This window comes from Falco rusticolus, chromosome 1, assembly GCF_015220075.1.
Source record: "Falco rusticolus isolate bFalRus1 chromosome 1, bFalRus1.pri, whole genome shotgun sequence".
Classification (NCBI taxonomy): domain Eukaryota; kingdom Metazoa; phylum Chordata; class Aves; order Falconiformes; family Falconidae; genus Falco; species Falco rusticolus.
In genome coordinates this window covers 1,767,669-1,794,619 of record NC_051187.1, presented here as the reverse complement: position 1 = coordinate 1,794,619, position 26,951 = coordinate 1,767,669, and the positions used below count along the sequence as shown (strand labels likewise).

The 26,951-nt window shown below is 53.3% G+C and overlaps 2 long non-coding RNA genes across 2 annotated transcripts in view; one reads left to right on the top strand and one right to left on the bottom strand.

Annotated features, from left to right (window-relative positions):
- The window catches only part of LOC119155651, a 57,476-nt gene that overhangs the window by 15,897 nt on the left and 14,628 nt on the right, over positions 1-26,951 (bottom strand). The window lies entirely within an intron of this gene.
- LOC119155648 lies at positions 15,569-25,203 on the top strand. The gene is made up of 3 exons (XR_005106784.1): positions 15,569-16,256; positions 19,504-19,653; positions 20,674-25,203. It is a non-coding gene; the product is annotated as an uncharacterized LOC119155648 (long non-coding RNA).

Below are 26,951 nucleotides of genomic sequence, written 5' to 3'. Positions count from 1 at the left end.
CTCTCCAGATTTAATCTCCAAGACAAACACACTGTAGCTGGAGCCTGCTCCATTTGCACTTACACCACAGATATTAAACAGCAACAGCCAGGCTCCCGGCTCTGCCCACCTCACCCCGCAGCATCTCCTTCCATGCATGCCATGTCAGTGAATTGTCATCAGCTTTGCAATGAAGCTGGAAGGGATGGTCTGTGGCTGGGAGTGAAGAAATACCCACCCCAAGGGCCACCGTGCCTCTGGGGGGCGAGGAGCTGGGGCTTGCCCAGGGTCCCCTCTGCCCAGCCTGAGCCAGCAGCACGGCCAGGTGCAGGCGGGAAGGGTGGAAGAGCAGCACAAACCATCAAATGTGACTGACAGCGTGGCTCAAGGTGCTGACCCGGGGAGGGCCACACGTCAGTGTTTTGCAGAATCGACACCCTGACGAGGTGGTTCGTCTCAGAGAAGCCACGGTTTCATTCCCTTTCCTCCTGAGGTCCTGATGCGGTACCCAGAAACATCAGGTCCCCCCACCAGACACCAGGAGGAGGAGGTATGGAAGCTGCTAGAAGACACTGGATCCAATCCAGTGGTTTGTACATTGTTCAAGGCAGTTATTACTGTGGCAAAGGTGAAAACCTCATGTCAGACCAGAACGTGCTAAGCACTGCATCTCACAGAGACGCAGTTAACACCTGGACCGTCTCGTTCAGAGGAGGAGGAAGGAAAGGGTCTCCAGGCTATTTGGCAACAGGAGCCTTCCAGTAAACACTTATCTCACATCTTACATTTCAGTCGGAAGTTGAGCGATTTGGTTCATTTTCCACGGGGAATGAGAGAGGCGAGTCTGGTGGCGCTGCCAGGCTCAGCCCCAGAGCTGCATGACAGGGCAATACCCAGCCAGGCCATACCAAAAGCCACCTTCTGTCCTTAAAACCTCCAGGCAAAAACCTGCTGTGCGTGAAGTTGGTCTGGTTTGCTCTGTGTGCTGCCTTTCTGGGCAGGTAACTTATTTCACCACTGAGAAATGTATTTTCCTGTGACAACACGGGACTTCGAGGAGAGAATAACTCACCCAGCCAAGCTTACAGCCTCCACCACAGCCTGGAAAACAGGAGCCTGAATTAGCTCCGAACAGGGTGAAAAGCTCAAGATCAGCCCGGAGCTGGCACGGGACAGCACAGCAAGGGGTCCGATGGCAGTCGGGATCCCAAGCACCGTCTGCCGCTGCCCGAAATCCAGCTATAAAAATCACTTTCTGAAGATGATGCATGGATTAATCACACACACATACACACTGATGTTTTCATGAAAAAGGCTATTATATAAAAATTGTGGGAGCAATAAAAATATAAATAGTCCTCAAGGCACCGCAAAATGATGCCATTTTAAGTGCATTTATTTTTTCCTTGAAATCTGTGGGATGGTATTTAAAGATGAAGGGAGGAGGAGGAATACGTGCTGCTCTGTCCAAATGCCAAATAACCCCGCAGAGCTCTGGTGGTCTCCCAAAGCCAGCCAGGGGCTCCAGGTCCCCCATTTAATGACCTCTCCACACCTTTTATGTGCCACCCCACTGACATACATCAAGCATTTCGTCCCAACTGCAGGCCGTGCGCGGTGGCTACAGGCACCCGAGAAATGCCCAGCCCTGCTCCCCCCCACCCAAAAGGGTTTCTCAATATTTGCCTTTGCGATATCAAAAGGTGGCCACAGCCCAATTCCTGAGGTGCTCAGCAACTCGCTGGTGGTCCCTAAATGAGCAGCCAGATGATCTCACACCAAACATCCTCAGGTCCTTGCGGGCAGCCTTCATGCAGACCACAGAAACCTTCAAACAAGCCCTCTGAACAGCAGAGGCACAGTTCCCTCGCAGCCACCATCCTTCTCCAGCTGGATCCACCCAGGGGGACATTTCTCAAAGTAAACTCAGTGTTCTTGGGGTTTACCCAAAATACAATCCAGGCAGGACAGACAGACGCTGGGAAGGCAGGCAAGAGGGAAAGAAGGAAAACCCACAAGCCCTGTTGCTCCATCCAAGTCACGAGTCCAGTGAGTTCCCTGTGGTTCGGTCAAGGGGAAGAGGATTTTTCCCGAATGGTACGATTCCCTGCTCACATCCCCTCCTGAGCCCAAGGAGGCGCACAAAGACAACAGTGTCCCTCCACTCCCACCTCTCCAGGAAAGGGGGGACTGACCAAACACTTCTGATACCCCACGGCAGGCAGAGTGCCCCGGGGCCAGGGGTCCCCCGGTTCAGGGAGCTGTGGCTTGGTGGACCAAGAAGTTCCTGTGTGTTTCCTCATCCTCTCTGGGACAGAGCTGCTCATGTCCACAGGGTCTAGGAGGGATGGACTTAGGAAAATGAAAGCAATTGTGTGGATAACTGGCTAGCTGAAAAAGGTCACATAGACATAGTCCAGCTGGCTGGACAAAAATGCACATCGCTCTCAGCTTATCTGAAGTAAAGCAAAATACACTGTCTTTGGCTGTCCTTGTTACACAATAACAGGAAGATTTTGGTGGGAAAAGAATGTTGCAGGTGGGAACAGAAAACTACAGAAGAGAAACTAGGGGTGGGCTTGGTATTTAGGCAACTAACCAATAATGAGCTTAACTTTTGTAATATGTATGAGCTAATTATAACAAGGCATAAAAGGTGACTGTAAGGGACAATAAAGGAAGTCTGCTGATCACTCATATTGAGCGACTGTGTCTTCCCTCCGTCGCAACACAATTGTGTCTCCTGCAGCAACAGTGATAGTAAGCAACTGCCACTGATGTGCTGAGATGTCCTTGAATCAGGTCAGTGAGAGGGGTACCACCAGCCAGGATGAGGGAGAGAGCATGGAAACTGCCGTACAGCCCAGAAATGGCAAAAGCCCTCAACCTTTTACTGTGTCCCAGTTAATTACCGCTGGAAAAATCATCAGCAGACCCTGCAAGTCATTCACCTCTGTTTATCCTGGCACATGGGGCACCCTGAGCCACAGCCACAGGGGCCACCGTGCCATCCTGCAGCCTCCACTCACAAGTGGCACAAGGAGCATGGAAACCCTGCAGCAACATCCATCTCCGTGCTGGGGAGAGCACGGCGAAGAGTCTGCTCTTGCCTCCAACTCCACGAGTGGAGAACACGTCTCAGGATGGAGTTTCACCCTCCACACCTTCAGGTCAGGAGAGCATGCAGACGAGAGCAGGCTGAGGCTCCCTGAGCCATCACTTAGTGGTGGTCTTTCTGAAGTAACTGAATACCTGCCCAGCAGCTGTCATACTTTAAGAGGTGGTACAACAAAAATCCTTCTCTCTTACCCATGGGTTTGTTTCCTTCCAAAACACTCAATCCAGCTTTTTTTTTTTACCTTCCTCCACTATCACTGAACTCTCTAGGTTTTCACATGGGCAAAGGATAGAACTCCAGCTCTTCTCACTGCTTTACAAAGCAGCAGCCTCACTGTCCATGTCACCCAAGTGGGGAAACTGAGGCACAGGGAGGTGGTCGACTCCAGAGCATTTGCCCCAGACCCCGAAAGGCTGCCCGGGGCTGCAGTGCCATCAGCTCATCCCTCTCAACCATGCTCATCACCAGGGAAAATGCCGCCAGCGTGATGGACTTGTTTTACCCCAACTCCCACGGGCTCCAGGGAAGCTGAGGAGTTTTACGAGAGCTCTCCTAAAGCAAACAGCTTCACCTCGTCCCATGCATGCAAGCAATAACCTCGTCATTAGAAACTGCAGCGCTTCCCTGCTACTTCGTCAGAGCTCGCCCCAGAGCGATGCTGGCTCCGCACACGCCCCGGCTGCCCTCTGCGCTCCCCCTCCACCGCTGCACTTTCTGTCCAACCGGTTCTGCGCTTTATTTTTGTTTCAGGGAGGATTATCGCCCCATCGATCTCCAGCTGACAGGGGCAGAAAACCCACCTGCCACCCCCGGCAAGCGCGCGTGGCCAGAGGCGGGAGCGGGGCAGTTGTCCCAGGTCCCACATGAGATCGACTAAGGAACAAAATCACCTCTTGCAAACGGAAGGCACTTACCAGCTGCGCTTTTTTAAGGCCAAGATAACAAGAGACCAAGCTGCTTTTTCCATTTGAAGTCTCAGAAACCAATGATCCAGGAAGGAAGAGTTTCTGCACTGGACAGAGGGGACAGCTTTGCGGTCTTTAAGCATCTGGTTTGCAACACCCAGGAGCCTGTTTTGGCCAGCAGCCTCATGGCTGGAGCACAGGGGGTCTTTAAAGACTTTGCAGCTGCTGGGGAGAGCCTGGCTGTGCTCCTGGCGTCCTGTGCCACACCGCAAGTCCCCAGTCATCATCCACGGTAAATCTGCACAAGGAGCCCAAGATGCCATTGCAATTAGTCCCTACCCCAGATTACCTGGCCTGAGAGCCGGGCTGGCTTTTCTTACCTCCATTTACATGTAAAAGAGTGATGGCAGGTAACAGTTTCATCTCAGCACTTGACCCTACTGACCACGCAGCAGCCCTGGGCTGGGGTAGAGCAGGCGAGTGCCCCGTCCCTGCCCACGAAGACTCCGGGCACCCAGGTTGGGAGCCCGCGGGCAGCAGGATGGCATGGATCAGCCCACGCAGCAAGAGTCCAGGCTGCCTCACCCAGTCTGAGCCTTCTCTCCATCACTGCTGGAGCAAAGGGCCTCCCGCAGCCTGAGCTGTTCAGCATGATTCGCCACCCTTCAGGCACTGGAATACACTGTCAACACATGGAATTTAGAAGAAACTCCAGCCCACAAGGCAGAAAGACACCCAAAAGCCAAATTAACCTGGGACCCCGCACCGTCCCGTGTCCCTTGGGTGTACGAATTTCAGTCTTGCTCCATCCTGGCCTGGGGACAAAGTGGAGATGGATCTGCAGATCCAGGCACTTTCCCTCCTCACCTCAGGGAACACACATGAATTTTAAGATTTCCTGCCAAGTATCAATTGTGCAGATGTTGAATTCTTGGCAGGGACCTCGAATGTGCTCCCTGAGGTACTAAAGAAAACTCTCCCGAGCACAGGCTTTGGCCAAACAGATTTCTGAAGCCCTGTACCCAGACACTGGGCTTGCACAGATGTCCATGCAAGCAACACTGTGCACAGGAGCAACACCCAGGAGTGGAGCACAGCAAGTGCTTGCTGTCTACAGGATTTCCATCCTGTAGCACTTTGCTTTCCAAAGGTGTATGCCTGCTAATTAACTTGGTCCTGGCCCCACATGAGGAGGCATGATACAGAGCCAGAGCATCACCTCCAGGGACCCAGCTGGCTGGCTGAAATCAGTCACACACCTTGACGGTGCACATAACCTGAGCAGAAACCACCAGAAATGCATGCAGGCAAGCACGCACGTCCACGCACACTCCCTCCCCACGGCAGGGTGACCCCAGCTCCCAACGCTCCATTTAGGAACTGTAGGAAAGATAAAAGGGGCTCTGCAGTAAGGCAACCTGCTCGGCAGGTCGACTTAGTTTGCATAAGCACACCTAATTTTCCTGAATAATCAGCATGAAAACCAAGAGCAGAAGCAGCACACGAACAGGACAGCAGAGGCATGGAGAGATGGCTGGGCTGTGGAGGGGAATGAGCCCGGTGTGGTGGCTGTGAGCAGTGCCAGGTGCCCAGGCTGGGGGCTGAGCTGCTGCCCGGGGCTTAGGGCACATCCTGCAACTCGCAGCGATGCCTGTGACGCTCTCCCAGACCCAGCACGCACCAGGGATCACCACAGCCATCGGAAGGGCAGAAAACGATCCTCTCGTTATGTCAAGCTCTTGGCAAGCTCCCCCCGATGCATCCTGTTCACCGCTTCGTATCCGGCTTGGGAATTCCAGGAACATCTGCACGCCTCCCTCGCCCAACCGCACATCTGCGTGTCCGTACCTGCAGCGCAGGCCATGCTCCCATCCCGCCAGCACGGTGCTTGCCCTGCCGTGCCCTCCCGTGCCTGCAGCAGGCATCCCCTGCACCAGCCCCACCGGCCCTTCCTGCTCACCAGGGGTGCAAAAAGCAGGGAGCCTTCCCGAGCATCACGCCAACTCCCTCAGGAGCCAAAATGTTTTGTCCCCGGCCAGTCCCCTTGGGTAAATAAATAAATCAGCTAAGCCGAAATCATCGCTGCTCATAAAACATCGTGCAACATCTGGAGAGGCAGGAGAGGAGCCCCCACACAACTGGGGTCGCTTGCAGCATGTATGGCCATGCATGCAGCATCTTCCCATCGCCTGAACAGATCTTGTCCTCTCCAGGAGAATAACTAGCAAAAATATGAGCATCACCCCCAATCGCCAGCAAGGAAGGGGCAGAGATGATGTGGCTGGGGATGCAGTGCACCCCCACGTGAGCCACCCTGCCAGGCATGCAGGATGCTTGCAGCTCTTGCGCAAATCAGATCGGTGATTTTTGAAAAGGAGCCTGTAAAACACCAGTAATCCTGCCCCGAATGCTTCATGGCACAGCAGGTAGAGCAGGAGGGCTCTGGAAGCCATCCACCGGCACACCAGGAGAAACCTGGGAATTACTCTCCTCACCAGGAAGCAACAGCACCGGCCCTCCCATCCTGCCCCTCTTGCTAGGTGGGAGAAAACTCCCAGTGGCAGCACTGATGGAAAAGGGGCCTGGCTGGGGCAAAGGAGAAGGAACAGCTCTGCCCCTCCGCCCCAGCACTCGCCATCCCCTTGCCCAGAGCAGATGGACCTGGCAGAGCCATGTTTTCCTAGCGCCTGCCTGAGTTTTATGGAGGAGCAGAGCTCACCTGGCATCTGCAGGCTGAATAATAAACCCTTTTAGGAGCAGGCTGGGTGTGTGGGACGGCGGGGGAGGCAGATCCCAAACCCACACGCCTGAGTGACTTACACACAGCCCAGCAGCATCGCAGACGCCGTGCTGCAGACGTGGACGGGACTGCAGGGCAGTGACTGCCCCATGGTGGGGTTCAGCATCCCACCCTGCTCCTGTTCAAACCTCAGCACTGGACTCTCCCAGTCTTCCCTCTAAGCCAGCCCGGTCAGACCCACATAGCTCCAAATTGTGCCCAGCTGGGAGGACAGGAAGGTCTGACCCCACAGCCATAAGCCATGCTCCTTCATTTTTCCCATGGGCATCCCAACACCCCTCTTCTCCATGGAGGTTCTCCATCCTTCACATACTTAAGGAAAACTTTATCCCACCCACCCCACCAATTTGCCATTCTTCATTCCTGCTGTCCTGGCCCATGCGCGGCATTAAACCTCTCCAACTCCTTTGTCCTTCCTTGGTTGATGCCCCTTCCCCAGCTTGAACCGCCGCACCGCAGGGATTCCCCCAGAGCTCCCACTCCCAGCACACACACACATCGCTCTGTCTCCACTGTCAGCAGGAACAGCCCAAACTGCAGAGGCTCCACTCCCCCCCTCGACCCCCACCCCGCAAGGGTTTGTACTCCAAGGCCACATCCACTTTGTCGACACTGAACAGTACATCCCTCCATCCCCAGAATTAAGAGGGCAATGAGAAGCTCGGGGGGGGGGGGGGATCGGGAGTCTGCTCAGGGGTACATTAAGAAGGAAAATGTCCACTTGAGATGTTGCAGGCTGCAAAAGTAGCCTCATCTCTTCTGAAAGCCAAAACATGAATTTACTGTCCCCTCCACAGAGCAAAGCAGCCGTAAGACCTGCCCCTTCCCCACGGCTCACTGCCGCCAGCATAGCACGCTGGGGCTGGTAGCAGCTCACTACAGACCTGGCAAGCAAAGGATGCGCTTTGGCACTGAGACCCAGGACCTGGAGCTGGTGTGAACAGGGCTAAAAACTGCTGGTGTGAAAATATATATTAAAAAAAAAAAAAGTACCCAAATTCTGGGGGGTGGCGGGGCGAAGCTGTGAGCCAGAATATCGGTGATGGGGTGTGAGCAGCTGCCTGCAAAGCGAACACCTGCAGGTACGTATGGACTCACCCTCCCTGTGCCTGGACAGATGCCCCTCTGCAGACACACTTTCATACCTTTAAGGCACGCGCCTGCCCAAAAAAATCTGACGCCACATTTTCTATTCTCTTTACACAGCAGCTGAGCATGGTTTCATGCGAGCAGCAGTTACCCTGTGTTTATTTTAGCACTGTAGAAAGGTTCAGTTTTAAAAGGAAGGACTGTTTTTGGTGGCTCCAATTTGAAATTTTGTTTAACAGAGAAGGAGCAAGGGGGGAAATAAGGCAAGAAGGGGAAGAAAAAAGTTTGGGTGATATTTAAGAAGTCCCATAAACTTTGCTGAGTCCTGTAGAACATCCCTTGCAGCCCCACACTCCCACTGGAGCAGCTGAGGCTGCCAAGGGAGTGAACAGACCCCGTTATTATTAGGTACAGCCAGACCCTGCAAACACTTCTGCTCACAAGTTCTCCTCCAAATTGCAAGGGCTGGAGCAGTCGCATCCCTGCTGCCCGTACATGCATGGATAGGTACAGGTGTCCTCTGCCCCACCATTCAGGAGAGGAGTGGGCTGAAGGGAGATGGGTTCATCGGCATCAAATACACAAAAAACTGCTACAAAGAGGAAGGAGAAAACCTGGCAGAGGCAGGACACAGCGGCACCAGCCTGGGCTGCAGCAGCAATGGGGTGGACTGCCAGGACGGTGCCTACAGCCTCCTTGGAGAAGCTGGATGAACCCACCAGGGCTGACACAAGTAAAGCAGCTGGACCAGAGCTGGGCAAATACTAAATGCCACTGAGCTCCTTCCCAACCCTGTTTTTATAGTTTCACATGTCTCTGCTTCCATCATCCATCAGCAGGGATGAACCCCACTGTGCAGAAGAGCATCAGGGCTGCCCACAGGCTCTCCACCCTCATCCCATCAACACAGACCAGTACCAGGGACAGGCACAGAAAGCTGGGTTTGGTTCCCAAGAAAGAAAGGAGGGTTTGGCACGTGGCACACCTGCTACGAGGAACAAGGCTTCTCATTTCAGAGCTCATTTGGCTGCTGCAGGTAAATTAAGGGGAACAGGGAGATAAGAGGGAGGGCAAAGGGATGCGCAGCCCTGTGCCCCTGCTCCACCCCGGCCACCAGTGCGGCTCAAGGGCAGGCGATGCACGCTCCCGCACTTCAGGAATGAGATGGAGAAAGACAAAAGGGACGCTTTGTGGAGAGGCTAAATTAATTCAGTTTCATGCAAAAGGAAATTTGTTCCCTCTGCCAGAAAGAAAACAAAATGGAGCAAGCAGCGCAAAGGAGCGGCTCGGCACGGCATGGCTGCCTGCAGCACCCCGACGGCAAAGCGGCTCCTTCTGCCGAGGCAGCCGGCGCTGACCCTGTGCACCACGCCAAAGGCACCCGTGTCCCCCCCAGACAGCCGAGCAGGGTGCAGCACCTCCAATTAGGATGCCAGGGGACAGGGAATGAAAGGCAAGAGAAACTCCGCTTAATTGAGAAACGGCAGCCAGGCCATGCTTGCCTAAGATTATACAGAGGAATGCAAGTCTCCTTTACAGCGGGTTCATTCGCTTGAAACAGAAATGAATAGAGCAGACTCCAGGCGGGAGAGGAAAAGAAAAATAAAGATTCATATGACCTGGATTTAGGGTTGAGATGAGATCTGGTGACTGCCTGAGGACCGGAGAGCGGTTGCATGCTCCTGCCCCATTGCAGCCCCATCTGGTGTCTTCCTCCAAAAGCCTCAAGCCTGGCCACAAAACCTGCTGGGTCAGGAGCACCGAGCTCCTCACAGGCCCCCAGGCACGCAGAAGAAAGCCATCTCGTTTTCTCCCTAGTCCGTAAATCCAGACAGTCACCAGCTGGAAGGAGCCAGCTCCAGCTGCAAAGCAACACACTCCTGTGCCTATCCTGCTGCAAAGGGAAGGCAAAAAGCACCGGCATCCCCCTCTCCCAGGCAGTTTTACCAGGTCCCCATCCCAGTCAGAAAGCCGAGAGCCCTCAACCACCCTGCAGCCCCACGTGCCGCCCCGACAGCCCAGGAGGCACTTGCTTAACCCTGCATCCATCTAATCTCTACTGGATTATGCCCATGGGGGAAAATTCATCCTCAGCATGGACAGGGATCACAGCATCTTTGGAAGAGATCGCTACTTAATGCTGGCCAACAGCCACCTTGCACCCACGAGCCGGATCCCCAGAAAAAGGCTCCTAACTCCTCCTTCAGCACTTGAGCTCCCAAGGAAATCAGCGCAAAGAGCCCAAATCCTTCTGTGGATCTTGGCTGAAGGGACTATTATCCTGGCCCAGGCTCGGCAGGCACAAGAAGGCCATGTTCTGTGCTCTGGCAGGGAGGGCAGCCCCCAGTCTCCCCAGCAGTGACCCTGCACTGCTGCATTCCAGTAGGATTCAGGATCTGGAGCAAATCATGCCATGTATTTGCATTTCCAAATATGATCTTTGGTCCTCGATATCCCTACCCTGAGCCAGGCAGGGCCAGCAAAGCTGCCTGCAGAGACACACTCAGGGGCTGGGGCAATGCCTTGGAGGAGGGAGGGCAAGCACAGCATGGGACTGCATTTTCCTACTCTTTACCTGCCCCTCTATTCTATTAAATACTGTTTTGTTTTGTATCAGGAGGTTTGCAAAGCTTCCCCTTCCCACAAACCTCCTCATCACCAGCAAGGCTCCAATGCCAAGGAGAACATCCATTATTGTCCACAACCCTTCTGCCCTCCTTCAGACTTCAAACCCACCAGATTTCTCCTTCAGAAAAAAAAACCAATCATCAGAAAGAGAGGGACCAGCACACAAGGGCATGCAAAGAAACAGCAGCACCAAAATCTTGCAAAACTGCATTTCAGAGAAACTGATGGGGAAAGCTCTTGGGGTGCCGGGTTTGGAAATGCAATACACAACGATCCTGCATGACAGAAAAACCCACGAGCATTTGGCACTTGCACAGACTGGCTGCAAAACCAGACTTTTTTCCTTTTGTTTTGCAAGTCTTATCTTCCTTGGAGGAAAAAGAAAGCGCAGTCACAACATCCCATCGCCACCAGTACTATGTACACAGACGTCACGGCTCAGGAGGCAGCCAGGCTCCCCCCCTCACGGATCCTGCTCACCTGTTTCAGTGGTGCTTGTGGGGATGGAGAGCAAGCTCACACTCCAGAGCAATTATCTGCATGGCTTCCAGCTCCCACTGACGATACAGCAGCATTTAAGGCTCTCACTGGAGAACACTGAGCTTGTTCTACGCTTGTAGGTGTAACAGCAACATTTCAAAACTGTCAGCAATTTTGGCTGTGAAAAGTGCTCTCTCCTGTCTCCCATCCTTAGCTCTGAGAAAAATTGCAGAATCATCCTAAAAATTGGTTACCTGATGGCATCTCAGGGCATCGCGTGCCTGCAGCAGCAGGAAGCCAAGCCCCACGGAGAAGCCTCCCCTACCCTTGGCCACACCACACTCAAGCACATCTTGTTTTAATGCCATCCACGCTGGGATAAAGGCGCTTTGTGTAACGCTCATCTCTCACCACATTCCCATATGGAATTTGATCAAATTGGACTTAGCAGAACTTTGAAATCCCCCCTTCTCCTCTGCTCCTGGCACAACCGCGGATGTCAGCTGTGACGCTGAGGGGAGGCTAGCACCCGGCAGCCCCCGCACCGCCAGCAGCGAGCGGTGCTCCTCCGTGGAAGGTTAAGCCCAGCTTAATCTCTTGGTGAGGGGCAAGGCAATGCCACAGAAAACAAACAGGACCTCAGATCAGGGTGGGCACGCTTGGGGCCACGGTGGCCTCATAGCCCCCATCCCACAGGGCTGGTGTGCACCGGGCTCCCCCCGACCCCCGCACCCCCATGCAGACACCCCCCCTCGCCCAGCACAACTGGGGATTAGCACACAGCCCCACACCGAGAGGCATCTTCCCATCAAGGACCTCAAGAGATCCACCTCACTGCCCCTTCCCAAAGCTCCTCCTATTCCTCCTCCACAGGGACTGGAAAATGGTTTGCAGGGACCTTGAGGTGCTCACAATAGAAGCGCTGGCTTAAAGATTCACCGGATCCAACTTAAAGAAATAGAAGGTTAAACAAGCAAAGAGAAAGCAATTGTGAGTCTATCCAAGAGCAACATCATTTGGCAACTTTGTTTGGAAAAATTAATAATTCTACAAAATTTCAAGAGAAGGGAAGTGGATGGAGAGAGGGAAAGAAAAGGCAGTCTGGAAACCCAGAAACTCCCTTCAACTTTCTATCCACAATCAAAAGCAAGGCTGGGAAATAAAGAGAAACACAACATGTTGTTGATGACTTTTCCATTAAATACGCACATTTAAACCCCCTCTTTGTATTCCAGTCTTTGCTTGCAGCCTCAGCAGGCCCCACTTCTTTTTTTCCTCCCTTCCCTCCTTTTTAATAATAATAAAAAAAGTTATATGACTTTAATTAAATGTACTTATTAAAAGGGTGAAATATTTGGAGAGGCTGTTTTTACGCTGGAGGCACATTTTCCAGCATGCTGCAGAGTGTCTGCATCCGCCCGCCCCAGGCAATTTTTAATGCACAAATAAATCCCCACCTGAAGTGCTGACAGGTTATTATGCAGTGTGGCAGCCAACTAAAGTAAACACAGGGGCAAAATTTTAACCTCTTGCAGTCGCAGAGGCTCTCCCCCACCGAGTCGGGCTCAGGTGTAAATGACCAGCAGCAAAAGCGTCTTCCTCCAGTCCGCCCAGTGAGCCCTTAACAGGGACAAGGCAGGTCGGTGTGTGAGCACCAACCCGACCAGCCAGCACAGGCTAACAACCTCGAGGCATTTTCAGCTGATGTACCAACTGATAGTAATCAGTAAATAAATATAATAGATAAATATAAATAGAGTAATAGGAAAGGGCTGCCTGTCCCAGGTGGCACGCAATGCTTGGGAGGTGGCAAGTGATGGAAAAAAATGGGATGAGCAGCGGAGATGAATGTTTCCCACTGAATCCCGCTGGGGTGTTCCTGTGTCAGCATCCAGAATAAAGAAACTCAGCTCACCCAGGCTCTCCCGATACCGAGAAAATATTAAACAAACCAGAGCTCAGTGCATGGCCAGAGCATTGCTGACCCCCAGTGATGCCGGGCAAGCTGCAGGGATTTGGGGACAGCAAATCGTGCTAAACTTTTCTTTCTGCTCAGCACCATATCACGCCTGGCTGTGCCATGAAGAAGTTCCAGTTCCAGAAGATGGGCAGCTCCCATGGGTGCTTCCCACCCAGCCCTGTGCTTGCTGCAGTGGGGCTGGAGCTTGGGGATGCCAGGCTGTGGGTAGACCTGACCTCCTGTATGGTGGAGACAACATCTTCAAGTTAACCACGTCTGATTTGCATCTGTGTTTCAAAAGCCAAGCCTGGGGTTTGCATATACCTTCATCAGCGGTGAAACAAAGATGAAGCAGATAATTGACAAACCACAATCAAAAAACCTACAAACACAGGGAGGGAAGTAACCAAACCTACAAGTTGCTGCTTTTTTTTCAGGAAACCAGGGGGACACGTGGCAGCTCCCCCATTACTGTGCTGGAAAGCATCCCCTGTCAGCCTGGGAAACAGAGGAGTTTCACCAGGACTCCCACACTTGGAAACAGCAGCTTTTAATTCCGTGCAGCCATGTCCAGGCACCAACTCCCAAACCTCCTACCGCAATTAACAGCGACTAATAACTCCGTGCGCTCAGGCCCTGCAAAAGCCAAACTGTACGGGTGTCTTTGGAGCTCAGCTGCCAAAAACAGCAACTCCCAAAGCCAGTGGCCACCTCTTCCAGTTTGCAGTTGATAAATTAAACTGTTCTTTCCTGCGGCTGGAAAGATGCTGCAGCAATCTCTCTTTTCAAGGAGACTGAAGACCCTGGTACAAAGAGCAGCACCCCAATCTCTTGCACAATGTCATACGAGGAATACTCAGCCAAAGTAAGCTATTTACACAGAAGAGCCGGAGCTGGAGGAGGCAGGTCAGCCACCTGCACGGCTGCCTTTCACCATGGCCATGCACAGCCTGAGAGCACCAACTCGTCCTCCTCAGAGGGGACAAGAGACCTCGGGCCCTTCCAGCCCTGCGCGGGTCACTCGGACAGCACGTGGCGGAGACAGACTTGAACAGAAACATCCCTCTTGTCTTAAAAAATTAAGGCCTCCACTTTGCTTCCACATCTGACAAGACGCCGCATGCTTTGCTAATCCTTGGAGGAGATTAACTTTTTATTTAGAATTCCTTCCTCTGAATGTGGCAATTATGAAGGGTGGTTGGTTTTTTTCTTTTTTTCTTCAAGCTCTTGGCAAGGAGAACACTTTCTCCAAGTTGGCTGAAAACGGTTAGTTCAAAGTGAATCTCAAGTCTGGTTTTCCCTCTCTGATCAAACCCATGGGCGCCTCTTGCAGAAAGGGATGCCTCGCATCCCATAACCCCAGTCTGTCATTGTGCACATGGAAATCCAAAGCTACGGCACATTTTTGGAAGAAGAAGGGAGAAGCTGTCCCAATCCTGGCAGAAAACTTGGTACACAAATCTAATGCTATGGAACAGGCATGCTGCCGGCAGATCCTCATCAAAGGCATTTTAATTGCTGCTCCTCCACTGGGCTCAGAAACCAGCAAAGTGCTGTATTTCACTCTGAAATAGCTGCAGCTCACTGGTGGAGGAAGCCAGGCCCGGAGCATCCACGGGGACGTGAAAGTTATCATCTGCTCCAGGGAATCCCAAAAAAACAAGGCATTCAGTTACCTCTGCCACCATCAGAAGGGGCTCGCCCTGCTGAGCCGGTGCCTGGGGACAGCCGTCCCCGCTGCCACCCCTGCCCACAGGCTTGGATGCTGGCTGGCCAGTGCCCACGGATGCTAATTCCTGACCCTTGGACCTGACCCACTTGGAAGCTGATGCTGGAGTTATGTGACCGTGAGCTTCACCTGGAAGGAAGCAGCAGCAAGCTCCTTACCCCTGGGGATGCAGGGATGAGCGTGCTTTTTATGGCCCATATATATCTATACGTATCTAATCTCACTTCTCACTGGTGGTTTTCAGGGCTTCACATCACAGCTGAAGGGCTGCCAGTGCCAAATGAGAGGCCCCAGCGCAACACCACTAACGCAGACTCACAGTCATTACATGGCTTGAGCCATGGTCAACCAGCCCGAGGACAAGCCTGGCTGCCCAGCATTGATGTTAAGGAGACCTCTGGGCGCAGGGAGAGTTTGGACCCACCTGATTGCTCCAGGTTCAGCCAGCACATCATTTTCACAAAACAAAAATTCAACACAAGCTAAGACATATATATAGCGTATAAATTTGAAAATACGATGACACAGTATTTCTGCATGTGAGCACCGAGCCCGCTCCCACACAGACACCAGACCCTGCGCCCGCAGCTGTGCTCCAGGGCAGCTGTTTCCACTCAACAGACAGAAAGCAGCTCCAGCAGTGGTGAAGCAGTTTACATGAAACTCGAGGAAGGATGCCCCGAATAGAGCAAAAGCAACCCTTACCGTACACTAAGAAAAATAAGAAAAAAAACCCACCACACATATCAAGTGCCTGTAGCTGTCAGAAAGCATTTCTGCAGCTTTGGCAACTAATTTAGCACGGCCTCGCTGAGGTATATTAAGCTGTCAGTCTGGATGATACGAATTTAATCACTAGGAGCAGATCAAAGCTCTGCAGCACTATTGGTGGTGGGCTGGACACACAGGGATAAAGCAGAGGATGGATGTGCACGGAGCACGAGGAGCAGGAAAAGCCCATATGACATGCAACAGCCGCAGCGCGCTCCCGGGACATCACCTGCCCACGGGGATTGTCTCTGCGGGGTGTCAAGTCTCTACTGTGCAACGTGCCAAGGGGAGCTAGAGCTGAACAGTCCCTGCCTGCGACCCGAAGCCATCAGCTGGGCTTAGAGCTGGCCCTAAGGACTGAAATGCCAGCAGAGGGAGGACAAGCCACCACCGCTCCCAAAGGTGAAGGCTCGGGACAGCAGCGACCTCCTCTGCATCCCTGCTCTGCCGTCACAGCACCAGCCGCACCAGCCTGACCGAGCCAGCGCCGCGAGGACACCCCGATCCAGACCAGCCCCTGCATCCTCCGCCAGCACCGATGCTCCGCGCCGCAGCAGGAGAGGTGCGCGCTGCTGGCCCGGCTGCTGCTCCCGCCCTCGGCCCCTGCACACCGTGAACAGGGACATCACCCACAGCCACCGTTCCGGCTCCTGCTCACGCAGGGTACAACCCACAGCAGGGGTGTTCAGGTGCTGCCCCATTACCCCCCCCTCCCAGGTGAACATTCCTCTGCCAGGGAGCGCGGAAAGCCCAGGCTCCAGGAGCATGCCCTGCAAACCGGCAGCATTCATCGCCATGTAAGCATCCATCGAGGGGGGGGTGGGGGGGGTGTCTTCCTAGAGGGCAGCTGTAGCATTCCCACCGGACCTCCTATTACTAGGACCTGCCCCAATTTAAATCCCCGAGGGTCACACCAAGGCCCTGCACCCCATTCCCAGGGGCTCGCAGGGTGCTGGGTGGGGACAGCATGGCTCCCGAGGGGGGTGTGCTGCAGCTCTGCAATGCACTGATGCTCACAGACCCTGCCCGCTGCATCGCACTGCCACAGCCTTGGCATGCAGGACACGCGGGACGTGCCTCGCTGCATCCCCACCTCCACCCTCCCATTACACCTAGCAAAACCCACCAGCTGCACAAAGGCTTTTCTCCCCGCCCTGGCACCCCAGAAACATGCCCCGGTGAGCAGTCCTCAGCCCCAGCTGATCCCCGTCTCCATCCCACCTATGTGCAGGAGTGGCAGCTCTGCCTCTTGCTATAGAGCCCACCAAGCTGTCACAGAGCCAGCTCCTTTCCCCTGTCACTGCGATGCCAACGACGTTCCTTTGTGCCACTCTCCCTCATCGCCAGCAGAGGAGGGGGAACGGTGGCCAGGGAGCCAAAGGGAAAATTCACAATTCCATCACAGCTGGAAGAAAAGTCTCCCCTTGCTGCAGGGATTTAATCTACATTTCCCTGGGACGGATTAGCCTTTGACTACTCCATTAATTTTTTACTGAGGTTCGCTGGGCAATTTTTACTGGAGTTTGTTCAGCAGGAGGGAGTGGGCTGGCTGGGCCATCCAGATGCTGCGCGTTGCCTACCCAGCCGGGAAATTGTAACTGCGCCAACAGACCCGGGAAACAAAGCATCTCCCACAGGAATCTGCCCGCATCTGGGGCCCTGGCAAAGCCCACACCTCGCTTTTGGGCAGGAGTTGAACCGCAGTCTGCAGTACGAGGGGTCCACCGATGCTCGGCTGTTGCACGCACCCACGAGCAATGCCGCATGTTGACACAGTGCCACAGCCACTTCAATTAACCCCGCAAAAGGAGGCAACACTGGTGGGATAACCACCTCCTGATGATGCTTCACCTTCCAGGTGCACAGGCACCTAGTCCTGCGAGACAGGCAGAGGCTGCCCAGCAACGCTGAGCAGGGCAGCACGGCCAGGGAGCAGCTGCAGCCTCTGCGCTGCCACGGTCCGGAGGAAAAGGTGCCTGTGACACGAGACAAGAGGTCGGAGATATCTCCAGTCCCAGCAACAAGCAGAGAACAACGGTAGCTCCATTGCACAGCACGCATTTCTTGGTACTGCTGGAAGCAATGCTTTGCAATGCCTTTTTTTTTTTTAATTTGCAGAAGTTCAGCCCAGACTTCAGCAGTTCCAGTGGTCCCCAGGGACCCCAGCGTGCTTCCCAATTAACCAGCACAGCCGCCCCAGCTCTCCCCCCGTGCCCCTCACCGATTACAGGACGCCATGCGAGCCCGTTACATAAACCTAATTAGCAGGGCTCCACTTTCAGCATGGCAAATGGCTACGCTAATCCGGGATTTGTTCTCCTAGAAACTAATTTAATCATACAGTGCCAGCCAGCCTGCTCACGTGGCCGAGAGCAAACCCAAAATCCCCAGTAACGAGCCGTTACAGGTGAGCCAGCCTCGCACGCTGCCTTCCTGTACCGCGGCAGAGCAGCACGCACTTGGGGATATTAATCCTCTAAAACAGCCCCGGACAGAATCTACCACTTAAAAAAAAAAAAAAAAAAAATCTTGAGAGATGTGGGGAGAAAGGCCCGGCCATAATTAGACTGGAGCGACCTGACAGCCTCCCTCAGCACTGCCCATGCCAGCAAGCAAGCACCCGGGCTCCGGCGGCTCCCGCTTGGGATGGTGAAGAGGTCACGGCCACCGCCGATGTCCAGTTGTCACCTCATCCCAAAGCACGTGGCACCTCTGCTCCATGTTCGTCCAGCATGCAAGCTGGTGCATTAAAGCAACCGAAGCGGTCACCTGCTGAGACACAGCCACACTGCCTGCCAGGGGGTGGGAACGCAGAGGGCAGAGCCCAGGCACCCCCCAGCAATGGGGGTACCGTGATGCCCAGCCGCTGCAGCAACAGCAGCCTGAGCAAGGCTGGGGTTTTGCTTCTTTAGCACGATGACACCACTCAGCCATAGAAGCAACATCCAAAAGCCCTTCCAAACATACTTGTGGTATATGAAAAGGAAGTTAATGTGCTGCCAACTTCAGTAAAAGCAGCTCTTTTTTAAATTAAGCTTAATTAGGTATCTCCAGGATAACCCAACATCAGGCTTCCCCAGGCACTAGAGCGTATCACCAGTGTAAGGTAATTGTACCACTCCTCAAGCTCAGTGGTGAAAATCACAAGATGGGTTTTTTTTAAAAAAAAAAAAAAAAAAAGGAAAAAAGAATCCTAACACTTGAACATACAGAAAATTTTGTTTACATCCTTTTCATTTGCTTTCTGGCTTTTGAGACTTCAGGGTTGTGTTTTCAGACTTAACTTTACAAAGCAAAGAGCTACAAAGTTACTTAATAAAAAAGAAAAATGAGACTAATGAGACTACAGTGTACTGACTCAACACCAAAATCTCTGATTTTAAGAAAAAAAACCAATTATCTCCAAACCTTTAATAAGCATGAAATTCCAGAAATTGCCACGGCTGCAGTGCTCGCTGCTTGGCTTGGAGCAGCACAGGGTGCACAGAGCGTATGGGGCAGGACACCCCCGAGCAGCAACACCTGCCCAGCAGCACTCCCAAAGCCTCTGCAAAAACCAGAAAGAGAACGAAGCACCGCACAAAGCCAACACCAAACTATTTTTAGTATGAAGTTTCCCGAGCACCAGGGGCTGCAGTACCTGTGCTGGCTCCCATCGCCCCAAGTGTGCTGGCACCAAGACTTCATCCTAAGTGACAGGGCTTTCTGGGATGCTGAGCTGGGACCAGGCTGGCCACCCCCCACCGTCCCCAAGCACAGCGATGCCAGCAGCCCCCAGAGCAGCGCTGGGGACCAGGCTCGGGGCCTGGCTGCATCTCATATCCCCAGGGCACAACCTGGCTGGCTGCCTGGGAAGACTTCTGCTCTCTCTTGGTGGTCAAACAAAAGCCTGTCGCTCCCCGTGCTCTCATTCCTCCCCACCACCGAGGGACTTCTGAGCCACAGAGCTGAGCCGGGGTCTTTGGCAGCCCGGTCACGGAGCAGCTTCCAGGGTGCTGGCCCAACACCCACTGTGTTTAATTTCCTCCTCTCATTTCTCTGTAGTGTCTATTGAGCCTCGCCGCCGAAGGAGAGCCTTTGAGCCAGCTCAAGAGGTAGCACAAGCTTCAGGAAGGGAAGACAAAAGGGAGGCCGTGCAGTCAGCAACTTCATTTCAAGTGTAGGGGCAAGGGGAGATGCTGGAGCCCTTCACAGGTACTAAATGGCTCAGGGGGGGTGGGGAAAACAGGGGAATGGCTGGTGGAGCTCCTGCCCACAGCGGTGGGATGCTGGGGGAGCCGCTGGCCCTCTCCCAGGTGGCTCCTGGATTTCAGATACTCAGGAATATAGAATCATTTTGGTTGGAAAAGACCTCTAAGACCATCAAGTCCAACTGTTACTCCAGCGCTGCCAAGCCCACCACTAAGCCACGTCCCTAAGCACCGCATCTATGCATTTTTTAAACACTTGCAGGGATGGTGATTCCACCACCTCTCCGGGCAGCTGGTTCCAATGCTTGAACTGAGCTGGGTTTTCGTCCCCCAGCACCCATGGAGCTGTCTTTCCCGCTTCCTCAGGGCACTAATCCTGCCAGGAACAGAGCTGTGAGAGCAAAGCCCCACTATCCAGGCTCCAAAACACAATACATGTAATCACAAGCTTAGCATCTTCTGGAAGGATGAGGGCTGGTAACTTCCAAATCCCTTGCAGCTGCAGTAGGGCTAGAGGAGCATGGGGTCCATGCTTCGCTCAATCTGCTGCAAGGCTCCTTTCGAAACCAGAGTGAAAACCTGCTGTCAGAGGCAGCAAAGAAAGCCCCATAAGCACAGCTGTGGCATCACAGCCCAGGCCTTGGTAACATGGCATAGAAACAGGCTTTAATTGAAAAAAAAAATTAAGAAGATGGGAAGAGATGGGTGGTCTCGCTAGCAGTGGAGGAAAACGAGGCCACACAGCACTGCCTTCAGCCTGCAGCACCCAGCGCTGCCGGAGAAACCTCCCCCAGCAAACCCAGCATCCAGATCCGTCCCAAGTGCCGGACCAGGTCAGGCACCAGCCAAGAGCCAGGTCTGCGCTGGAAGGTCCCAGCACAGCCAGGGCTCTGGGGCCAGCCCAGCTCCTCGCTCGGAGCCCAGCCCCAGCGAGCGGAGCGGGGCCAGGCTGGGGGGCCCGGCTACGTGATGGGTTTCACAGGGCACCAGCTCAGTATTTTACTATTTACACTCTTTTCTCTAGCCAAGTGTAAACGTTTTTTTCCCCTCGACTGCGGAAAGGTGAAGCAAGGACATCTGCAGCCAAGCGGCATCCAGACTTAGAGAGCTCTGGCAACAGCATTCAGTTCTGCAGCACTTTTAATTTATAACTGTGCTCACGGTAACCTTGGAGAAATTCAGAAATTTGACTCCTAATCCCTAAAATTAAAGACTATCCAGAAATCATAATTTGGGAGTTTTCTTCCTTCTGAGCTTTCCACTAGAGGACTTTGTTTCTGGCTTAAGAAAGTTGGCTTTCACAGACAGCCTTAAGTATTAAATCCATCACTGACATATGGCTCATCATTCCAGAGGATCCCAAAGCCCTCTGCAAGGGAAACTCCACCTCCCGGGCAGACTGTGTGGACTGAGTTCAGAGCTCCTGGGATGTAAAACCTGACTTGCCTGTTCGCTTAGAAGTAGTAGCAGGTCTATAAACCTCTTTATGCTGTCCAAGCACGAAGCTTTCCAGCACCGAGATGCTTGAAACGGAGCCACAGGCACCTGAACCAGTGCTGCGAGGCAGCCACCTCTGGGCGGGGGGAAGGGGCGATGCGTGGGCAGCACAGCCGTGCCACCACACCTCTGCCTTCCCCAAAGGTGAGTTATCACCCCACAGCACAGCAAACAATAAACCAGAGCCCGTGTTTTGTGTGGCTGGCAGGTGACAGGTATAGACATCACTGCTGGTCTCCCTGGGCGTGCTCCAGATGGGAGCTTGCTTTCACCCCCAGGCCCCGTGTTTAGCTTAAAGCCTGGCAAAGACTTGAGCACAACAGTTAAAAAAAAAAAAAAAAAAGAAACCACACAAAACAAAACAAAAAACCAAAAACAAAACAGGACAGGCTTTCAGGCTGACAGGGTCCTTGGAAATTTTTTTCCTCACTAGCACCCATCCATTCGGCAGAGAAAGGCAAGCTGGGCTCTTCTGGCACACATGCCACATGCCCTGCCCCATCCCAAGGATTAAGGATGGCTCCGGCAAGGGTGTGCTGGGCTGTGAGAGCCCCATCACCATCTCACGAAGGAAGGACCTGGCCCATGCCTCCAGCGCACGCTCCCCGCAGGGCACTGGGCAGGCAGGGAGAGCCCAGCCCATACACTGGCCGTGAGACCATTTCACGTGGGTGGAGAAACCACCAACCTTCACCGCGCGGCAGAGGTACGGCTGGAAGGGACTAGCCTCGGCAAGGGAACAGACACAGCACCTGCCAGCTGACCTGCTCCAACCCGGGCACACAGCTCTAGGACGTGCAGCAAAGCCCAGGACCCTTTGACTTTGCCCATGATGAACGTTTGGTCTCTGCTTCCTCCATCCAGAGCCAACTGTCATCTCCACTCACAGCCCCGTGCGGACAGGGGGACAGTGGGGACACCAGCACTTGGCCAGCTCTCCTGTCCTAGACTTGGGTGAGCATCTACCAACAGCCTCAAGCTTCAGCAAAAAAATTAAAAAAAAAAATATTCAAACAGCAACTTAGAACAAGCAAGGAAAAAAAATACCTAAGAAGTGGGAATATTAAAAAATGTAAGAAGTGGAACCTCCTTTCATGGGTAGACCTTTCCTTTGACCAGAGTTTCTGAAGACACAGCAACACTGGTATTTAACTAATCAGAGCAGAGTAGAAACGCATCCAAAGGGCAGAGGCTGCTCCAGACACGTCCCTTCCCAGCACTGGCCGCAGGTGCTGCTGTGCCCCGTGGGAAGAGCTCTGCCACTGCAGCCACATGTCACACGCAAGCGTCACCCCATGGCCTGGTGACTTGCCCTGTCTGGGCACAAGCTGCCCATGTCCTTGGTCTACAGCAAGCAAACATTCGGTTATCTCCCCTTGGCAAACAACCGGGCCATTAAGTGACGGGACTCAGACAATATTTAATTACCCTGATCGTGGGAAGGGGGCAGCAAGGGGGAGGCAGAAACTGCAGGGGAAATTCCACAACCAGAGATTAAATGGAGCTGCAAAACAGCGCTGACAGGTTAACAGACAGGTAATATCCCAGCAGTGTTTGCTTAACCAGGCGAGCTCCCCAGCATCCCGGAGGAAGGGTGCATGCTGTACCCCAAACGCCAGAAGGAGAGCACCAAAACCAGCACAGGAGAGCTGGACATTTCTCCTCCACCAGGCAGGGAGCTGCTGCACAGGGCCGGGACTCATCTCCTGGGAGGTGGGAGCTGACCCGGGGGGGAAACAGGGTCCATTGCTACATCAACATGACGGATACAGAAACCTTCAGCGCTGGATCCTGCCTCAGTGGGGTCAACCCAGAAGACCTTCCCTTGGACCTGCCCTCTGAGGTGGTCGTTGACACCCTAAAACCTCTCCCAGCAACGTCTCCATCCCCAGCTCCTGGGGAAGAGCAGAGCATGGGGAGGGCACAGCACGAAGCACAAGCGCTGCGGAGCCTCCCTGCTCTTCGCGTGCTCTATGGGGCTCCCCACCAGCCCTCGCTGGGTCCCCCGAGCAGTTGGGAAATCCTGGCACAGCAGGTGAGGTCCACAGGCTGCTGAGCACCATCCAAGCCACATTCAGCAGCAGGAGCTAACAGGTGATTAATCGAGGTTACAAGGCTGCATCAGACAGACAGGAATGTGTTATGAAGGGCAACGAGCACATCAGCAAAAGGTGTTAAAGAGCCCGACAGGTTGTTTATAACCCTCCATGAACAACTGATTAACCGTTAATCCTCCGTTAGCACCGCTCTTTATGACCGAGGACTCTCCCCGGCAGGGGAGCCCACCAGGTCTGTAGAGAACCAGAGGCACTTGGGCAAGAAACCCTGAAGCACACAGAAACCCATCGGCCTTGCTGGTGTTGTCCTCGCCCAGCAGGGCTCAAAAACCACGTGCTGTTTTGAGGTCAGAGTACAGGTAATCAGGGGGAGTTTAAAAAAAAAAAAAAAAAAAAACACACACAACAAAAAACAAGCAATGCCAGTAGTCAGATGTTTGTCATGTAGCTCCCACTCAGGGCTGAAGATGGACCATGGCCGAGGGAAGAACCGACAGCAGTGTCCTGCTCTAAGGGGATTTCCTGGTGAAATCTTGTTTCAGATGCCCACACTCCTGACCTTCAGCTTCCCAGCATCACCACCCTGTGAAAAGCACATTTGAGGTCACCCAGCTCCTTCCCAGCAGCTGGTTCTGGCCTCACCTTGGGATGGTGTGGAGACCTATACAGCCTCTCTCCACCTCATCCCAGCAAGGATGCTCTCGGCAGGCCTCAACACATTTTAAGAATGAGTCGCTTTTAGATTCATTACCAAAACAGCCGCCTCTGCCCTCACTCGGGGCGCCAGGGAAGCAGCATGCGGCCCAGCTCCCTGCGGCAGGCAAGGATGGTGCTGAGCGAGCGGCCGGGCAGGGCTGCAGCTGGGCAGTGCAGCCAGGGCTTCACCTGGAGGGCGGGCAGCCACCCCCCAGCTAGCACACACTAAACGCTGTGCCCCGTTGTCTTGCAAATCTTCATGCCTCCCAAAACCAGCCAGAGCCTCTTGGAACAAGTTTCAGGAGCTGGAGAAAGAAGTTTTTACGAGCATCCGGCTAAATCCTGGCCAAGAAGGGGAGGTCAGCACAGAACTCGCTCTACCTGTACCGACATCTCATCGTCCTTCTTCCAAGTGCTGGAAGGGATGCCAAAAACCATCAAAACAAAACACAGCTCTTGGGCAGACAACTTTACCCGAATGTTGGAGCAGGAGATGCCCCAGCAGGGACAGGCAACAGGGCTGCTCAGCTGAGTTGGTCTCTTGCCCTCCTGCCTGCAGGCTACTCTGCCCCTGCCCTTGGGGATTTTAACTGTATAAACTGGAGTTATTTGCCAGATACCAACTTCACTGCTGCCAGCAACAGCTGTTTCCTCTCATCCAGTCCCAAAAGACAACCAAAGAAGAGAAAGCCAAGCCCTCCCCACCTCAGAAATGACAAGCTGGACCATTCCCATCCTCGGTGCCCGCAAGGCAATGCATTTCTCGGGACCAAAGGGAAGCGATCACCACACAGACTGCCCAGGCCCAAGGTGCCTGGCTCCACGGCCAGCTATTCCCATCTCCCAGCTGGAAAAACAGCCCATGCTAAAAACTGATTTCAGGTTTACTCTATAATAAAGCTGCATACACAGCTCTGATACCGTGAGTCAATGGGGCAGAGCAAACACAAACCATCTGTAATAAACAGCGTACAACAGTCCTGAAAGCAAGACGTCATATTTTCACATGAAAAAGCACAGGGGAACGCAAGAGCAGCACCAGCAAAAAGCCTCCAGCAAGAAGAATCAAGCAGGAGTGCAAAAGGTACAACAGAGCAAGCAGCAGCAGCCGCCTGTGCGGGTGAGGGAGGATGCCACACAAAGCTCCCCCAGACACAAAGAGCATCAGAGCTCCTCCCTTTGCCTTCACACACTGCACAGGTTGCTCCAAGGTGAGCCGTATCACCAGCTAAGGGATTCTACTCTCCACTTGGTCATACATTTGCCTGAACTTTGTTTTCAAAGATTTGCTTATCACCCCCACCCCATGGCATCTCCCCCTGCTCCTGCCAAGCCTCTCCCATCCCATCCCAGCCACGAGGCAAATATCAGGAAATGAAAAAAAAAAAAAAAATAGGATGGAAACCTTGGTAGGTAAAACTCAAGGAGGAAGGAGTGGTCCAAAAAAGGCGTTTGCAATCATTGTGGTATCTTGCAGCTGCTGAGCAGCTTGGAGTTACTGGGCCATCACAGACCCAAGCTCAATGTTCTGCTCCAACCAGAAATTTTACACACGGGCTCTTGAGTAACTGAAGTGACTTGCAAGTCACAGCCTTCTTAACCAGGAAGCTTTAGAAAAATCCCAGCACTAATCCTGTGCTGTATTAGCTGCCCTTCCCTTCTGTAAAAAGGGGATAATATCTTCCTGCCCCAGAGGAATATTGCTAATGCCATTTTCGAGCTGCTCAGACGCTGGCTGCAGTGATAAGAACCTTGCAACAAGCTGCACATGGAGCTCCACGAGGAACTGCTCCCCAAACACCGCTTCAGCAGTGCCTTTCCCTCTGGGCATCCCCTGCCCCGGCAGCTACAGTGTTCATGGAAAGAGGAGAAGTGCATCCAGAGATACCTGCGCATCTTGCTCAAGACCAGGAACAGCAAGGCTGGGTGACTGCTCTGCCCCTCCGTCCTGAACACGGCCTGGGGCAAAGCACAAGGAGCAAAGCCATCAGCTCAGCCACAGCAAGACCGAAGGTGCAATCTTGCAGTCTCCACAGGGCTCTGTGCTTTGCCATCATTTCCCTACGTGATTTCTGGTAAGTTACTTCAGCTTTTGGAGCCTCAGTTTCCCCTCTTGAAAAATTAAAGAGAAGCAAATGCTGCTTCACCTGCCTGCCCGGAGGGGTTACCAGCCAGAGTCTGCAAGCAGTTTACAAACTGCTTGGAAACTACAGCAGGGAAAGCGTGAGAAAAGCCCAAGACGTGATGGTTGTTTATACGATGAAGAAATTCAGGCTGAGTCACAGAGTCAAAGCTGTGTGTTCCCAGAGGCAGGAAGCACACACTAGACACTCAACAAACTGGTTTCCAACGAAGGGATTTTGGTGCTCGGCCCAGAAGGGACTGAACAACGGCACATGGCTAACGGGGACCCTGTATCCCCAAGCTCCCATCCCCCCAGCAGGAAGGGGATTTTGGACCACCACTTGCAGGGGAGGTGGGATGCTTGGGGGACACACGCCATATCCCAACACAACCCAATTTTGCTGAGAGGCATTTCCAACCACACACTCAAAAATGAACTGTTTTATCACACAGGTGCCTCCTGCAAAAGGGGGCATAAAAGCTTGACTCACCCCTGCAAAAAGAGCGCTGCCCGTGGGGAACACACAGTTTTTCTTGCCCTTTAAATCACTCTTCTCCCTCCCTCCTGCCCACACCCACTCATTCAGCGATATTTATTATCGCTACCGATTTCCTAATCTCCAGCACATGATGCAAGAACAGAACTCAGAACAATGTTAGACATTAAAACCCAGCCACAAACAGACGTAGGAAAGCTCTTCTCTGCACAGTAAAGTCACTCGGAAAAGTGGGATCAGGGCAGGAGCTCAGGGCAGGAGCACTGGCAGCAGGTACAGCCCCAGACTGGCTGCCTAGGGAAGGATGTCAGAGGTTAAAAAAAAAAGTAATAATCCCAAGTTGGTTTCCCTGCTTCCCCCGGGACAGCCTCCAATGAGTCACTGTCCCATGACAGAGCGAGCAGCCACACAGGACTCCATGCTGGGGACCT